We start from the raw sequence: 13,186 nt of genomic DNA, 5'->3' as shown, positions 1-13,186 counted from the left end.
ACTGCACCAGACCGTCTGTCATACAGGGTCCATTACATCACTGCAGCACTGTTTGGCAATTGGACATGGTGGTCTAGGTAACGCAGCTGTGCGGAGGTGCTACTCCTGTACATTGAACTCAAACTCAAAAATATTTCCCGGATCTGCGCATTCCTTGACCGCGACACCACAAAAACACTAATGCATGCCCTTATCATCTCCCGCCTTGAATACTGCAACCTCCTACTCTCTGGCCTCCCCTCTAGCACTCTGGCACCACTCCAATCCATCCTACACTCTGCTGTCCGACTAATCTACCTGTCTCTCCGCTATTCCCCAGCCTCTCCCCTATGCCAAGCCCTTCACTGGCTTCCTATTGCCCAGAGACTCCAGTTCAAAACACTTACAATGACATACAAAGCCATCCACAGCCTGTCTCCTCCATACATCTGTGACATGGTTTCCTGGTACTTAGATACACAAAACCTCCGATCCTCTCAAGATCTCCTTCTCTATTCCCCTCTCATCTCTTCTTCCCATAAGCACATCTAAGACTTCTCCCGTGCTTCCCCCATACTCTGGAACTCTCTACCCCAACACATCAGACTCTCGCCTACCATAGAAACCTTCAAAAAGAACCTGAAGACTCACCTCTTCTGACAAGCCTACAGCCTGCAGTGATCCTCAACCTACTGAACCGCCGCACAACCAGCTCTACCCTCTCCTAGTGTATCCTCACCCATCCCCTGCAGACTGTGAGCCCTCGCGGGCAGGGTCCTCCCTCCTTATGTACCTGTCTGCCTTGTTTTTGGCTCATGTTTAATGCATTTGTCTATATTTGCCCCCTTTTCACATGTAAATCGCCATGGAATAAATGGCGCTATAAAAATGTATAATAATAAAAATAATAATCTTAGCTGTTTCATTTTAAATAAAAATTAGTGGGCTTCGGAGCTGAAATAATGAAGATTCGGCCATTGTCCAAATATTTCTGAACTTAACTCTCTCTATGTGCCTGTCTGTCTATCAATCTATGGTCTGTATATTAGAGGTATATGATCAGATTTATGGCAATGATGGGAGTAGTTCTCTCAGACATGGCAGTGCCTCTGGATGGTTAATGTAGCGCATGGTAGCTACAAGCTGGTTTGCTGTTCACATGAGCAGTGAATCCATGATGGAGGAGAATTATGAATAATCATGTTTTATAGAAAGCAGCCCAGCTAGAACATCCACAATCCAGTCACAGCCCCAGACTGATGGATTTATAGCCACCGCTCCCTCAGTAACCGCAGCACAAGGTGCATTTATGGCATCCGAACAAATGTGACGACAGAGATTGTTCATCACAAAGAGAGATCTAGGGAGAATATTATGGAAGTGGACTCTATAAATCATTACATGTGGCCACTACCCTTCCTAGAAGTGAGTTAGGTGGGGGCTGATGTGTAAGAACATATCTAAGTAATATATATGTGTATGTACATTTATAAATATATATACTGTATGTCATACAGTGCTGGGGAAATGCTTTAGGCAGGTGTAGACAAAATGCCGAAAAGTAATGCTTTGAAAACTCCACATATCAACATTGAAGGGAAAATTGTGTAATTCTGGAAAGCACAGGATGGAGAGATGTTACTGATCTGCTAATGATGAAAAATGGCAACAAACTTTTCAAATATTGAGTGCAGAAATCCCCACACTTATAGGCTTGGCTGCCATCAATGAGGTTATTAATGGTTGTCTAAGGATTGTTCTGCTGCAATTGGTAAAATCATCATGATCCGTTGCTGGCAGCTCCTATGCAATTGCCAATCAATGATGTCACAGATGAACTCAATGGGAGACAAGTCCAGAGACACTGCCGGTCATGATAGCAGGTTTAGTCCATGCAGGCTGCTCACAGTAGTACGAGCAACATGCGGCTTGGCATTGTCGTGTTCAAAAATAAGTCCAGAGATAATTTAGAGAAATGGTTGCACCAGTGGTTCCACCACCAAATCAATGTAATGTACAGTACAGACCAAAAGTTTGGACACACCTTCTCATTTAAAGATTTTTCTGTAATTTCATGACTATGAAAATTGTACATTCACACAGAAGGGATCAAAACTATGAATTAACACATGTGGAATTATATACTTAACAAAAAAGTGTGAAACAACTGAAATTATGTCTTATATTCTAGGTTCTTCAAAGTAGCCACCTTTTGCTTTGATGACTGCTTTGCACACTCTTGGCAATCTCTTGATGAGCTTCAAGAGGTAGTCACTGGGAATGGTCTTCCAACAATCTTCAAGGAGTTCCCAGAGATGCTTATCACTTGTTGGCCCTTTTGCCTTCACTCTGCGGTCAGGGTTCAGGTCTGGTGACTGTGGAGGCCAGGTCATCTGGCGTAGCACCCCATCACTCTCCTTCTTGGTCAAATAGCCCTTACACAGCCTGGAGGTGTGTTTGGGGTCATTTTCCTGTTGAAAAATAAATGATATTCCAACTAAACGCAAACCGGATGGAATAGCATGCCGCTGCAAGATGCTGTGGTAGCAATGCTGGTTCAATATGCCTTCAATTTTGAATAAATCTCCAACAGTGTCACCAGCAAAGCACCCCCACACCATCACACCTCCTCCTCCATGCTTCACGGTGGGAACTAGGCATTTAGAGTCCATCCGTTCACCTTTTCTGCGTCGCACAAAAACACGGTGGTTGGAACCAAAGATCTCAAATTTGGACTCATCAGACCAAAGCACAGATTTCCACTGGTCTAATGTCCATTCCTTGTGTTCTTTAGCCCAAACAAGTCTCTTCTGCTTGCTGCCTGTCCTTAGCAGTGGTTTCCTAGCAGCTATTTTACCATGAAGGCCTGCTGCACAAAGTCTCCTCTTAACAGTTGCTGTAGAGATGTGTCTGCTGCTAGAACTCTGTGTGGCATTGACCCGGTCTCTAATCTGAGCTGCTGTTAACCTGCGATTTCTGAGGCTGGTGACTCGGATAAACTTATCCTCAGAAGCAGAGGTAACTCTTGGTCTTCCTTTCCTGGGGCGGTCCTCATGTGAGACAGTTTCTTTGTAGCACTTGATGGTTTTTGCTACTGCACTTGGGGACACTTTCAAAGTTTGCCCAATTTTTCAGACTGACTGACCTTCATTTCTTAAAGTAATGATGGCCACTCGTTTTTATTTACTTAGCTGCTTTTTTCTTGCCATAATACAAATTCTAACAGTCTATTCAGTAGGACTATCAGCTGTGTATCCAACAGACTTCTGCACAATACAACTGATGGTCTCAACCCCATTTATAAGGCAAGAAATCCCACTATTCATTTTAGATTTTCCCAAAAATGTTGGATGGGGTTCATGTCAGGGCCTTCCCCAAGCTGTTCTCACAAAGCAGAATGCTGCAATTGTCCAAAATGTCTTGATATCCTGAAGCAGTCAGATTCCTTTTCATTGTTACAAAAGAGCCAAAGCTGACCCCTGAAAACCCCCTTCCAAAGTACACTGTGTGCAGAATTATTAGGCAAGTTGTATTTTAGAGGATTATTTTTGTTATTCATCAACAACTATGTTCTTAATCAACCCAAAAGACTCATAAATATCAAAGCTTAAAATTTTTGGAAGTTGGAGTGGTGTTTTTTTTTATTTGGCTATCTTAGAAGGATATCTGTTTGTGCAGGTAACTATTACTGTGCAGAATTATTAGGCAACTTAATAAAAACCAAATATAATCCCATCTCACTTGTTTATTTTCACCAGGTAAACCAATATAACTGCACAAAATGTAGAAATAAACATTTCTGACATGCAAAAACAACCCCCCCAAAATTAGTGACCAATATAGCCACTTTTCTTTATGATGACACTCAACAGCCTTCCATCCATAGATTCTGTCAGTTGCTTGATCTGTTTACGATCAACATTGCGTGCAGCAGCCACCACAGCCTCCCAGACACTGTTCCGAGAGGTGTACTGTTTTCCCTCCCTGTAGATCTCACATTTTATGAGGGAACACAGGTTCTCTATCGGGTTCAGGTAAGGTGAACAAGGGGGCCATGTCATTATTTTTTCTTCTTTGAGACCTTTACTGGCCAGCCACGCTGTGGAGTAGTTGGAGGCATGTGACGGAGCATTGTCCTGCATGAAAATCATGTTTTTCTTGAACGATACCGACTTGTTCCTGTACCACTGTTTGAAGAAGTTGTCTTACAGAAACTGGCAGTAGGTCTGAGAGTTGAGCTTCACTCCATCCTGAACTCGAAAAGGTCCCAAAAGATCATCTTTGATGATACCAGCCCATACCAGTACCCCACCTCCACCTTGCTGGCGTCTGAGTCGGAGTGGAGCTCTCTGCCCTTTACTGATCCAGCTTCTGGCCCATCCATCTGTCTCATCAAGAGTCACTCTCATTTCATCAGTCCATAAAAACCTTTGAAAAGTCAGTCTTAAGATATTTCTTGTCCCAGTCTTGACGTTTTATCTTATGTTTCTTGTTCAAAGATGACCGTTTTTCAGCCTTCCTTACCCTGGTCATGTCCCTGAGTATCGCACACCTTGTGCTTTTTGATACTCCAGTAACTTGCAGCTCTGAAATATGGCAAAACTGGTGGCAAATGGCATCTTGGCAGCTTCACGCTTGATTTTCCTCAATTCATGGGCAGTTATTTTGCGCCTTTTTTGCCCAACACACTTCTTGCGACCCTGTTGGCTATTTGCCATGAAACGCTTGACTGTTCAGTGATCACGCTCCAAAAGTTTGGCAATTTCAACCCTGCTGCATCCCTCTGCAAGACATCTCACAATTTTGGACTTTTCAGAACCCGTCAAATCTCTCTTCTGACCCATTTCACCAAAGGAAAGAAAGCTGCCTAATAATTAAGCACACCTTATATTGGGTTTTGATGTCATTAGACAACACCCCTCCTCATTACAGAGATGCACATCACCTAATTTACTTAATTGGTAGTTGGCTCTCAAGCCTGAACAACTTGGAGTAGGACAACATGTATAGAAAGTATCATGTGATCAAAAAAGCAACTTGCCTAATAATTCTGCACACAGTGTATTATCCATCCTCCACCAAACTTTAAAATGTGCATGATGCCATCAGGAGAGTAACATTTTCCTGGTATTCACCAAACCCAAACTCATATATCAGATTCTAGATAGAGGAGTGAGATCCATCACTGCACAGAACACATTTACACTGAGTCCAGTATAAGCGTGCTTTACACCACTCCATCTGCTGCTTGGCATTGCGCTTGGTGATGTCAGGCTGTAAGCAGCTGCTCAGCCATGAATCTCCCTGCCGGCACACAGTGTTAGCCCTCATGTTAATACCAGAAGGTGTTTGGAGTCTCAGTTAGGCCGGCCTCACACTCAGCGTATGTAAATACGGTCCGTTTTTTACGGCCGTAATACGCAGAAAAGTCCCCAAAATAGTGGTCCGTATGTCATCCGTAGGCAGGGTGTGTCAGCGTATTTTGCGCATGTCATCCTCCGTATGTAATCCGTATGGCATCCGTACTGCGATATTTTCTTACAGGCTTGCAAAACCGACATCTAATGGATTTATGTGCTCAAATGTTCGTTAAAACATATATACAGCTAAAGCACTCGCTCGTGCCTGTAAACCCCGGGTGCTGAAAGGAAAGCTGGGTGATCTGTACTTACATTGAGTCGCGGTGAGGCGCCCTCTGCTGGATGAACTCATATGAACTCGAGCGTGGGAACTTTTCCAAGGCTCCAGTTCATGAGGACATCCAGCAGAGGGCGCATCACCGCGACTCAATGTAAGTACAGATCACTCTGTTTTCCTTTCAGCACCCGGGGTTTACAGGCACGAGCGAGTGCTTTAGCACAGCTCCTGCCTGTAAAATGATTTAACCCCTTCAGATGGATTTACTTCGTGGGACGTGACAGTTCATCAGAAGGTATGTATATTGTTGGTTTATTATTTTCCAGAGCGAGGGTCTTCAGGTTTGAGAGAGCAATAAAATATTAAAACAACCTGTGAGTTTGTTTCATTAAAATACTTTTTAATAATGTGTGTGTGTTTTTTAACCCTTTCATACAATTGGATTAATAATGGATAGGTGACATAATTGACGCCTCTCCATTATTAATCTGGCTTAATGTCACCTTACAATAGCAAGGTGACATTAACCCTTCATTACCCCATATCCCACCACTACACGGGAGTGGGAAGAGAGAGGCCAAGTGCCAGAATAGGCGCATCTTCCAGATGTGCCTTTTCTGGGGTGGCTGGGGGCAGATGTTTGTAGCCAGGGGGGGCCAATAACCATGGACCCTCTCCTGGCTATTAATATCTGCCCTCAGTCACTGACTTTACCACTCTGGCGGAGAAAATTGCGCGGGATCCCATGCCAATTTTTTCCGCCATTTAACCCTTTATTTTAGCAGCTACAGCACCCAAATTTTGCACATACACACAACTAACATTAGTAGTGTGGAATATGCAAAAATAAAAGGTATATGAGATGGTTTAAAGTATGTAAACCATGTCTCATATCCTGTCGGGTTTGTGAAGGAGAAATGAAAAGCCGGCAATTGAATTACCGGCTTTTCACTAACACCGCTGCGTATTTCTCGCAAGTCACACTGCTGGTCCATGTGGAATCCGTATTTTTCTCGCCCCCATAGACTTTCATTGGCGATTTTTTTGCTCAATACGGTGACAAACGCAGCATGCTGTGATTTTCTACGGCCGTACAAGACCGTATATTACGGATGTGTAATATACGGCAGATAGGAGCTGGGACATAGGGAATCATTGGGCCATGTGTAATGCGAATTTTCCGGACGTAGTTTATGCGCTCATACGTCCGTGAAACTCGCTAGTGTGAGGCTGGCCTTATGGAGTAAGCAGAGCGTTGATGGCTTTTCTGCCCTCTGCTCCTCAGCACTTGGTGACCGGCCGCTCCACTTCATGGCTGAGTTGCTTCGGTTCCTTCCACTTGTCAATAATACCACTGACAGTTGATGGGGGAATATTTAGGAGGGACAAAATATCATAAACTGACTTGTTAGACTGGGGGCTCCTAGTACAGGACAGTTCAAGTATAAGGGTGTGACAGAGACTGTCATATACCTTCTCCTGAAGGCAATAATTGCCGTGTGATACTAACATGCGGTTGTACTGTGCTTTCATGGTAATGTAGAGGACAATAAAACATTCACATTCCTTATCTATGAACTGTTCCAATATTTATGGACATAACTGTTTATAATGGTAGTTCTGCTTCACGTCACCTGTCTTATCTATGGCATTTTTTCTGGGCTGAATTGTGCATAAATATGTGATTCTTCAGAATTTGTTTTAGTCTAAGCTTGCAATTTGTTACCATCTCTTCAGTTAAGGTACCTTCACACTCAGCAACTTTACAACGAGAACGACAACGATCCGTGACGTTGCAGCGTCCTGGATAGCGATCTCGTTGTGTTTGACACGCAGCAGCGATCTGGATCCCGCTGTGATATCGCTGATCGGAGCTAGTGCAGCGCCCCAGAGTCCTGGTCGTTGCAGTACTGTGGCTCCGCCACTATGGGGAGCTATGGTGCGTCCGATGGCACTGAAGGAGTTCATTTGATCAGGTATCACAGACACCAATACATTTCACAGCCGGGCCTCCGGGGGGAGCTAAGGGTGCTATTCATTAGGCCACTCCCCACCATAGTGGGTAAACTGGGGGTCAGGCAGGAAGTTAGAGGAGAAGCTGACTGGGTTGGAACCAGGCAACACCTTGTGGCAGAGGGTGTTGTAGGGGAAGATGCAGTAGGGTCTCTGTCAGGGGTGGGATCCTGACAGAGGCTTGGCAACGAGAACGAACGTAACGGGACCGTGCCTGCTCCGGGTAGCGGCGGTGCCCAAGAAAGGATTAGAAGAGAGATAGATTGTGCTGAGTGAGAAACGGGATCACGCAAAGGAGAAATACCAGTAGGAGTCGTGCTGTAAGACCGAAGCAACATCCTACTGTGGCACACTACCGGTGGCCGGAACGCCGAGGGAGTAGAATAACATTCAGCTTCAAGCAATACTCCAAACAGCGGCAGGACAGTCAGTCTCAGGCGGGCTGTCTAACTCAAATCACCTATGAAGTCTTGGGAGGCAATTGTGGGAGAGGGGCGTCTCTAGGGTCCCGGAAGAACTCCAGGCCTACCCGTCAAACGGGTGCCGTTCCTACCCGAACCTCAGGGAGGGACGGAGGATTAGCAGAACATCATTTAATCGAGTTGTGAGGGAACACCAGAAACAGACACAACAGTTTGTGGGGTACTTTCCGTAAGCACAGCAGGGAAGGACTACAACACATAGCGCTAGGGGGAAGGCACAGATTTCCTCCTGTGAAGAGAACTCTGGAAGTGCCATTGGACCGGCCGGACTTGCGCAGCCTGGTGAGCCGTATTCTGGATTGAGGACTCAGAGATCTTCAGTAAAGAGGTAAAGAGACTGCAACCTGGTGTCCTTGTTATTTATCGCGACCTGCACCCCACAACTGCACCGTTACAACACCTCTTATTTCACCGGACGTCCCCCACTGACAGACAGGGCCACGGACCGAGTCTAGCCACCGTGACAACCCCAGGACTGAGACCTAGAGGCCCGGCTCCGGGTACCCCTAGGCCCTGCGGCGGTGTGGGGGCGCTCCACTAGAAGTCCAGAACTTTATTTCGTCGCTGATGACCCGCTGTCATCGCTGGATCGGCGTGTGTGACGCTGATCCAGCGATGTGTTCACTTGTAACCAGGGTAAATATCGGGTTACTAAGCGCAGGGCCGCACTTAGTAACCCGATATTTACCCTGGTTACCATTGTAAAAGTTAAAAAAAAAAACAGTACATACTAACATTCTGATGTCTGTCACGTCTCCCGGCGTCCACAGGGTTAAAACTGCTTTCGGCAGGAGCACTGCTAATATGCACGCGCTGCTGCCGAGAGCTTCCCCCTGCACTGAATGAGCCAGCGCCGGCGGTAAAGCGCCAGCCGTAAAGCAGAGCACAGCGGTGACGTCACCGCTGTTATGGCCGGCGCTGACACATTCAGTGCAGGGGGAAGCTCTCGGCAGCAGCGCGTGCATATTAGCAGCGCTCCTGCCGAAAGAAGTTTTAACCCTGTGGACGCCGGGGGACGTGACAGACATCAGAATGTGAGTATGTAGTGTTTTTTTTTTACTTTTACAATGGTAACCAGGGTAAATATCGGGTTACTAAGTGCGGCCCTGCACTTAGTAACCCGATGTTTACCTTGGTTACCCGGGTGCTGCAGGGGGACTTCGGTATCGTTGAAGACAGTTTCAACGATGCCAAAGTCGTTCCCCTGATCGTTGGTCGCTGGAGAGAGCTGTCTGTGTGACAGCTCCCCAGCGACCACACGACGACTTACCAACGATCACGGCCAGGTCGTATCGCTGGTCATGATCGTTGGTAAGTCGTTTAGTGTAACAGTACCTTTAGCCACTAAAAGGTATCAACCACTGAGGACTCTCAACTCTAAATATTTTTCTAAGGTAACCTGATACACTCAGTTCAGAGATAGAGAAAGGATAGGGTATAGTTTAGTACTTAAGCCCCCGTCTCACTAAGCGAGATCGCTAGCGAGATCGCTGCTGAGTCACAAGTTTCGTGACGCAACAGCGACCTCAGTAGCGATCTCGCTTTGTGTGACACGTAGCAGCGACCAGGCCCCTGCTGTGAGATCGCTGGTCGTGTCGGAATGGCCTGGACCTTTTTTTGATCGTTGAGGTCCCGCTGGGTAGCACACATCGCTGTGTTTGACACCTTACCAACTACCTCGTTGACGACTCAGACACTGAATCGTCATAATAGCTCCCATGTGACATCGTTGTACAGGTCGCTGGTGAGATGTCAAACAGTGAGATCGCAGCTGCGATCGTTAGTAAGATCTCACTGTTTGACATCTCACCAGCGACCACATAGCGACGCAGCAACGATCCCTGACAGGTCGTATCGTTGTCGGGATCGCTTTAGCGTCGCTAAGTGAGACGGGGCCTTTAGGTAGTGATAGGAACATATGGACAGATATGCAGTGCTGGGCTTATTAGTAGATAAGATATAGGGAATTATAGGATACAGTTGAATGCTTAGCTAAGAGATAGTTAGCTACATGAGGACATAAGATAAAGCGTGATAGGTATTGTAAGTGTAATATGCTTACTGCATACTGTTAGAAGATATAGACTGTAGTTAAGAAGTGATATTAGAATGTTGGTGAAAGATTAAGTTGCCCAGCTGTCATGTGCCCTTAACAACCGTGGATGCAATCACAATACACACGTGGCTGTTAACATGTTAAATCTCTGACGGCAACATTTAACATGATTGCGCTGGAAGCTCATCACTAACTCCACCCATTGGCGCCCCAGTCAAACGATCGCGGGGCACCGATGGGTTGGTATGTTATTGCTAATATGCTATGAGCGCCACCCGGTGGCCGACGCTCATAGCGGACGCGCATTTCTGCTACACATAGCAGGCCTGATGCCCTACACATTTTTGCTATCACCGAGTTCAGAAACACCCAAACTATCAAAATAGAAAAATATTTAATCCAATCGGTAAACAGCGTACCGAGAAAAAAAATGTAAAACGCCAAAATTACTTTTCTTGGTTGCCCCAACATTGCAATAAAATGTAATAAAAGGCGATCAAAAGATCATATCTACCAAAAAATGCTATCGATAAAAACGTCAGCTTGGTGCCCAAAAAATAAGCCATTCATCCACCCCCAGATCCCGAAAAATGGATACGCTAACTCTTTCGCAAAATGCCTTTATTTTCTTATTTTGCATTTACTTTGGATTTTTTTTCATCACTTAAATAAAAAAGGTCAAGCAAAAAGGGGAAGAATTTCCTGATCTTAGGCAGACAGTGTTAGGCTGGGTTCAAACTGCGTTAAAGCAGCCCGTTCAATGCATGCATTAAACGGACTGTTAACGCAAGTGCCGAAATGTGATTGCACTAGCGCAGATAGAGCATCTGCTAGCTCTATCTGCGCTAGCGGTGATGGACCCGGAAACGCTGCAGCCCGCGTCCGAGAGTCTGTCATAGAATGATGGCATTATGGCATGCGTTGGCGATGCGCCCGAAATAGGAGTTAATTGCAGCGCTAATGGACCACGTTATGCCACGGTGTAACGCAGTCCGTCTAACAGACTGCCATAACGCAGTATGAACCCAGCCTTAGTGTGTGAGGTTCATGTCCAATGGAAGTTCAGGTAGCAGAGAGCTGGAGGAACCTACAGCACATAGCGTTCTGAGAGCATGAGATCGTACCGAATTTCCTGTGGACATATCTGTAACGTACGGGGCCTGCAGCCCAAACTAGGTACTGAAGAGTGTATCTTCATCTCTTCCATACAGAAGAAGCCGGACAAGGAACCACGTGAGGGTAATGTAGTGGATCTCGGGAGTGCTGTAGGGCTGGATGGGAAATCCCTGTGCAGGGATAATCCGAGCTGAACGAAACAGAGGCTTAAAGGGAACCTGTCACCCCCAAAATCAACGATGAGCTAAGCCCACCACCATCAGGGGCCTATCTACAGCATTCTGTAATGGTGTAGATAAGCCCCCGATGTATCCTGAAAGATAAGAAAAAGAGGTTAGATTATACTCACCCAAGGGCCTTTCCTGCTGCGGTCCAGTCCGATGGGTGTCGCGGTCCGGGGCCTCACATCTTCTTATGATGACGTCCTCTTCTTGTCTTCACGCTGCGGCTCCAGCATAGGCGTAATTTACCTTCCCTGTTGAGGGCAGAGCAAAGTACTGCAGTGCGCAGGTGCCAAGCCTCTCTGACCTTTCCCGGCGCCTGCGCACTGCAGTACTTTGCTCTACCCTCAACAGGGAAGACAAAGTACGCCTGCACCGGATTTGCAGCGTGAAGACAAGAAGAGGACGTCATCGTAAGAAGATGGGAGGCCCCGGACTGGACCGCGACGCCCACTGCAGCGGGACCGCCCCTGGGTGAGTATAATCTAACCTCTTTTTCTTATCTTTCGGGATACATCGGGGGCTTATCTACAGCATTCCAGAATGCTGTAGATAAGCCCCTGATGCTGGTGGGCTTAGCTCATCATCGATTTTGGGAGTGACAGGTTCCCTTTAAAATGTACTGTATTAATGAAACTGGAACTGGAGGGTGCTGTGCTCAAAACTGCGTGGTAAAAACTGTTGTATCTGAACTGTCCAGTAAAGTTGAATTTGTTAAAATGAACCGGGTGGTCCCTGATCTATGCACGGCTGATCATAGACCAAATGATGTGGATGCTGTGGAGGCCTCAAGCCTTAAAGTGAGTTCACTGCATTGTACACAGCAACTCATTAATGGACTGGGACACTGTTTATTTGTGGGGTGCCAGGGTGTGGAGAAGCAGCAGCTTTCCCCCTGCTACCGCCCTCGTTTTAGTGAGCTCTTTACCACCAGTCATTCTGTCACTTGTTAGTAATGACTGACAGCATGGTGAGGGGCAGAATGTTATACACCGGGGGTGAAGAGATGGATATTATACACCAGGGGCAATGGGGCCGGAGGTTATAAACCAAAGGTGAGGGGATAGATATTATACACCAGGGGCAATGGAGCCGAATTTTATAAAACAGGTGAGGGTTTAGATGTTATACACCGGGGGCAATCGGGCCGGCTGTTATAAACCAAGGGTGAAGGTTTGGATGCTATACACCAGGTACAGTGGGGCCGGATGTTATAAACCAGGGGTGAGGGTTTGGATGTTATACACTAGGGGCAATGGAGCCAGATGTTATAAACCAGGGTGAGGATTTAGATGTTATACCCTGGGGGGAAAAGTGGCCAGATGTTATAAACCAGTAAACCAGGAGTGAGGGGATGGATATTATACATGAGGAGCAATGGGGTTGGATTTTATAAACCAGGGGTGAGGGTTTGGATGTCATACAACAGGGGCAATGGGGCCGGATGTTATAAACCAGGGGTGAGGGTTTGGCTGTTATACACCAGAGGCAATGGGGCTGGATGTTATAAACTAAGGGTGAGGGGATGGATATTATACACCAGGGGCAATAGGGCCGGATGTTATAAACCTGGGGTGAGGGTTTGGATGTTATAAACCAGGGGCAATAGGGCCAGATGTTATAAACCAGGGGTGAGGGGATGGATATTGTATACCAGGGGCAATGGGGCCAGATGTTATAAA

The sequence above is a fragment of the Ranitomeya variabilis genome, chromosome 4 (genome assembly GCF_051348905.1).
Source record: "Ranitomeya variabilis isolate aRanVar5 chromosome 4, aRanVar5.hap1, whole genome shotgun sequence".
NCBI classification, from domain to species: Eukaryota; Metazoa; Chordata; class Amphibia; order Anura; family Dendrobatidae; genus Ranitomeya; species Ranitomeya variabilis.
The sequence above is the reverse complement of the archived record's forward strand: the minus strand, read 5'-3'. Positions refer to the sequence as shown.